Source organism: Meriones unguiculatus (genome assembly GCF_030254825.1).
Source record: "Meriones unguiculatus strain TT.TT164.6M chromosome 13 unlocalized genomic scaffold, Bangor_MerUng_6.1 Chr13_unordered_Scaffold_39, whole genome shotgun sequence".
Taxonomy (NCBI): domain Eukaryota; kingdom Metazoa; phylum Chordata; class Mammalia; order Rodentia; family Muridae; genus Meriones; species Meriones unguiculatus.
The window spans coordinates 2,980,392-2,986,229 of record NW_026843648.1 but is presented as its reverse complement, the minus strand read 5'-3'; the positions used below and the strand labels follow the sequence as shown (position 1 = coordinate 2,986,229).

The following is a 5,838-nucleotide window of genomic DNA, read 5'->3' as shown; positions in this document are numbered from 1 at the left end:
TGTGAAAGGTTTCTCTCTACTATCTGACCATTTGTATACTTGAACATGACTTTGATATGTACTACATGTAAAAGCAAATTGTATGTGGGAACATGAAAAAGCAATTTGTCCTAAGTATTTCCTTTTAGTTACCAGCCTTCATTGATTTATAAGGTGAAAATAAGTTTAAGTTCATAGTCCCTAAGAAACCTGTAGACTTCCCAATAGCTGACCGACTTTAATTCCTAAACTTTTGTTGCCCAAAACATGACTGTTCCATACCATGATTTTTGGTCCCCTAACTAAAATGACTGACCCAAACCACAGATTGTCTATCCTAAAACATAATAACTTTTTCTAACCACAAAAGAACAAATGGATATGAATGTTTTGACTGTTAAACCTACATTTTGCATCAGGTGACTTCCTCAAAGACATAAACAAATCCCATATGCCTAAACCATGACTGATGGAAATAATTCAGTTGTAAAACGCTAAAGATGTTTATGATTTTCAAGCTCAGAACCTCTGTAACTTTCTGGCTCATTGGATGGGTAGGCATCACAGTTCAACATTATGTGTCCTTCATCAAACTGGATGACAATTTTTTTTATCTGTATTGACCTGTTTGAGTTGTATTGGATTCAGTGAACAGAAGAACACAAAAGCCTTACCATATTGATTATATTCTCAGATTTTTCTCTCCATTTTGAAACTTTTATGAGGATGTAGAATATAGATATGTGTAAAGGTCTCCCATTTTAACACATTCATAAATTTTCTCTCTGTATGAATTCTTTCATGATGACAAAGATTATACAAATGTGGAGTAGCTTCACCATGTAAATACACTCATAGTCTTTCGTTCCAGTATGAATCCTTTCATGATGTTGAAGATGATTGTGAACAGCACGTTTTCATTAGATGACATTTATGTGAAAAGGCTTTACCACATAGGTTACATTAATAAGGTTTCTCTCAAGTGTGAGCTCCTTTATGTATTAGGAGATGACTGTTACATACAAAGGCTTTCACACATTGATTACATCCATAAGAGTTCTCTCCAGTGTTAGTTCTTTTTTGTATTAGGAGACTACTGTTACACGCAATGGCTTCACCACCTTAGTTACATTCATAAGGTTTCTCTCTAGTATGCGTTCTTTATGTCATAGGAGATTACTATTACATCAAAATGCTTTATCACATTGATTTCATTCAAAAAGTTTCTATCCAGTGTGCTTCTTATATGTACATGGAGATTATTATGGCATGCAAACTTTTTCACACATTGGTCATATTCATAGGGTTTCACTTCAATAAGTATTCTTGTTCAAGATAAGTCTTACATGAAAAGACTTCATGACATTAGTTATATTCATAAGGATTTCTGCAACATGGATTTTTATGTCTTCGGAGAACACTGTTATCTATGAAGGTTTTACCACATTGGTTACATTCATAAGGTTTCTCTCCAGTGTGGGTTCTTTTATGTATTAGGAATTGACTGTTCTGTGAAAAGGTTTTACCACATTGGTTACATTCATGAGGTTTTTCTCCAGTGTGAGTTCTTTTATGTACTAGGAGATTACTGTTCTGTGCAAAGGCTTTACCACATTGGTTACATTCATAAGGTTTCTCTCCGGTGTGAATTCTTTTGTTTTTGGAGATCACTGTTCCATGCAAAGGCTTTCCCACATTGATTACATTCATAAGGTTTTTCTCCAGTGTGAGTTCGTTTATGTACTAAAAGCTTACTGTTATATGCAAAGTCTTTACCACACTGATTACATTCATAAGGTTTTTCTCCAGTGTGAGTTCCTTTATGTCTTAGGAGATCACTGTTAGATGCATAGGCTTTACCACATCGGTTACATTCATGACATTTTTCTCCAGTGTGTGTTCTTTTATGTACTAGGAGATTACTGTTCTGTGCAAAGGCTTTACCACATTGGTTACATTCATAAGGTTTCTTTCCAGTGTGAATTATTTTATGTACTCGTAGATTACTGTTAGATGCAAAGGCTTTACCACATTGGTTACATTCATAACGTTTCTCTCCAGTGTGAGTTCTTTTATGTCTTTGGAGACTACTGTTATCTGCAAAGGCTTTAGCACATTGGTTACATTCATAAGGTTTCTCTCCAGTGTGAGTTCTTTTATGTTTTTGGAGATCACTGTTCCATGAAAAGGATTTACCACATTGATTACATTCATAAGGTTTTTCTCCAGTGTGAGTTCCTTTATGTCTTAGGAGATCACTGTTAGATGCATAGGCTTTAAAACATCGGTTACATTCATGAGGTTTTTCTCCAGTGTGAGTTCTTTTATGTACTAGGAGATGACTGTTACGTACAAAGGCTTTACCACATTGGTTACATTCATAAGGTTTCTCTCCGGTGTGAATTCTTTTATGTACTCGTAGATTACTGTTAGATGCAAAGGCTTTACCACATTGGTTACATTCATAAGGTTTCTCTCCAGTGTGAGTTCTTTTATGTCTTTGGAGACTACTGTTATCAGCAAAGGCTTTACCACATTGGTTACATTCATAAGGTTTCTCTCCAGTGTGAGTTCTTTTATGTTTTTGGAGATCACTGTTCCATGCAAAGGCTTTCCCACATTGATTACATTCATAAGGTTTTTCTCCAGTGTGAGTTCGTTTATGTACTAAAAGTCTACTGTTATATGCAAAGGTTTTACCACATTGGATACATTCATAAGGTTTCTCTCCAGTGTGAGTTCTTTTATGTATTAGATGTCTGTTACGTACAAAGGCTTTACCACATTGATTACATTCATAAGGTTTTTCTCCAGTGTGAGTTCCTTTATGTCTTAGGAGATCACTGTTAGATGCATAGGCTTTACCACATCGGTTACATTCATGAGGTTTCTCTCCTATATGTATCCTTTTATGTCTTAGGATATGACTTTTATTTGCAAAGGCATTACTATATAGGCTACATTCATATTGCCCGCACCAGTATGCATACTTTTACATGTGTGGGGACTACTGTGATGTGCAAAGACTTCATATTGAGTATCTTCAGGGAGTTTATCTGCACATTGATTGTTTTCATACCTGCAAAGATAATTGGCACATATGACAGCTTTTCCACATTCATTACACTAATGTACGTTTTTGCCACATGACTTAATTTTGCAGTTTGAATTAAAAGTAAAGAATAATTACATTTTGAGTTTTCATCATTATTTTTACATTCACAGTGTTCTCCTCTACTGGTTGTTTTGCTGAGCCAGCAATCAGCTAAGTACTGATGAAATCATAGTGTTGTTAGTTCTATGGCTGATCACCTGTCATATATTTTGTAAACCTTTGCCCTTCCTTACTTATCTATTGGAAATAATAACGAGCTAACAAGTGATAGCAGGGCGCAAAATGCAGGACAGAACTTCTGAGTGAGAAAGTGTTGCTGGGAAGAAGAAAGCAAATGACACACCATTCACCAGCATGACAGTGAGGTTAACAGATGGACATGACCATGAACAAAGAAGTAGAGCTGGCCATGCATTCGGACACTGTGCTAGGTTTGTGTTAGGGAAAAAAAAGGTTCAGAATCTGCCCAGTAAATTGCCTAAGCTTTAAAATATTAAAAAGCCTCTGCATCATTATTTGTACTGCAGGAAGCTCTAAATAGCCCATATAAAGCATAATAGGTATCAATTTTTAAACATCTACTCAAAATGGGGACTACTATACCTTTTAGTTGTTCTGGTTGGTACATTGTTTCTTTCAATATACACATTAAAATGACTTGTACTCATTGTGATATATGATATAATTATTAAAAGAATAATAATAAATGACATGATTCCATGATGCATTCACACATTTGATTTTTGTTCATCACAGACATGTGCTATAGGGATTATGGTTTTTCCACAACAACATTCCTGACTCTAAAAAAATTGCCCTTCTCACAAAACTTAGCAACATTACTACAAGTATATGAGTAACCCCATTTTACTATGGATGAGTTGATTAGTATAATCTTTTGGATATACTTTCATCACCTATTTACTGTGAATACATTTAGCAATATCTGAGTTGTAGGATACTAAACAAATTGCAGTTTTACCTCAGCGCTAATGAGTAAACAATTTAATCATTGATCTTGTGTGAGTATTATTCCTTGCATTCTTTCTTAGAGGAGTGCCTTGCAAACACACATCAAATACCTAACGTGGACGTACATAGTTTAGTAACAAGTTAGTCATCATCAATAAATACACTTAAAACTGATCATTTACACTGTCCCTTCTCTTTCAAACTTCCAGAACATATTAAAATTTTTTTCAGAACCATATTCATATCAGCTTACAATGAAAATTACCTTGTATGTCTTCTAGAATTTTGACAGTGCTCTTCTATATTATGACTTTCCCAATTGTAGCCTAAAATACAGTAACAGAAAATGTATGCTTTATTATTGGAAATAATACAAAGTTTAAGTCGTGATCTATTTGTCAATCAAAGATCGATTCATCTAATTCTTCCTCATCCTCAAGAGAAATTACAGAAGCACATCAATAATGAATAGTGTTTCCCCATATTTTAAGAAGTAAAGAAAATTCATTGCCCTACCTATTGCAGCGAGGTTCCTGTAGGTCTCTAGCATCACATCTTTGTAGAGATTCCTTTGGGAAGGATCCAGCAAAGCCCACTCTTCTTGAGTGAAGTTCACATGCACATCATTGTAGGTCAATGCAGTCTAAAATATCCACACACATGTACAACAGAAAGTATGATACTTAGAATACTGGAAATGTATCCTTCTTTTACAATATTTTCAATGTATTCTGGTGGCTCTTCTACTTAGTTTCTGACACACAAGTTGTAATGTGATCACCAACTCTTTTTCAGAGTAAACTCAACAGTGAGGTTCACCTCTCTAATTTCTGCATCCTTTTAGTAGGATATAGGCTTACAAGAGAAATGTCAATTAACAGATAAAGAGAGAGAGAGAGTAAAGAGAAAAACAGTACAGAGCCCACATGAGAAAAATAGTATAAATGATTCCTGACTCTTATAAGAATGGGCAGGCTGGGTGTATTATCTGATGACTTTAATTCCAAAATCACTCAGGAAACAGAGGCTGGTGTATTTCACAGAGGTGGATGGTAGACGGCTCTTTGCAATAAATTCCAGGACACTCAGGGGTACATAATAAGATCCTGAACAATATGCAAAAATTAATCAAACAAACAAGATAAAAAACCTTAAAGATCTTTCTAAACTTTTTATAAAGAGTTACACATTCACTCCAGTTCTGCATACATGTCTAGAAACCTGAAGTACCTCATTTTAAACTGTAATATTAATATGATCTTCTTAAAAATGAAATGTATGTTTGAACAATTACAAAAGGAGAGATGAAAATATTAGCAATGTAAATGTTGATCATAAATAAGCAACATGGGGATGGAGGTATGGCTCAGTAGTTAAGAACACTGTCTGTTCTTCCAGAGGACATGGGTTAAATTCCCAGCACACATATGACACATATATTTGTGTCTGTAACACAAATATATTCAATAAAATACTCGTAAAACATATGCAAGAACACATCAAAGATATACATGATGAAAAAATTGGCTTAATCTCAGAAATACAGGGATAGTTCAGTATATGAAAATCCATCCGTAATCCACCATATAAACTGACTGAAAGACCAAGATCACATGATCATCTCATTAGATGAAAAAAAGGCTTTGACAAAATTCAACAACCCTTCATGTTAAAAGACTTGGAGAAATCAAGCATACAAGGATTCAGGCACACACTTAACATAATAAAGGTAGTAAAAAGCGAACTGAGGGCCAACATCAAATTATTTGGAG

General features: G+C 34.7%; 1 pseudogene; it reads right to left on the bottom strand.

Annotated features, from left to right (window-relative positions):
• Positions 1 to 1,434: 1,434 nt before the first annotated feature.
• LOC132651065 (zinc finger protein 431-like) lies at positions 1,435 to 4,700 on the bottom strand (annotated as a pseudogene).
• Between the last annotated feature and the right edge of the window lie 1,138 nt (positions 4,701 to 5,838).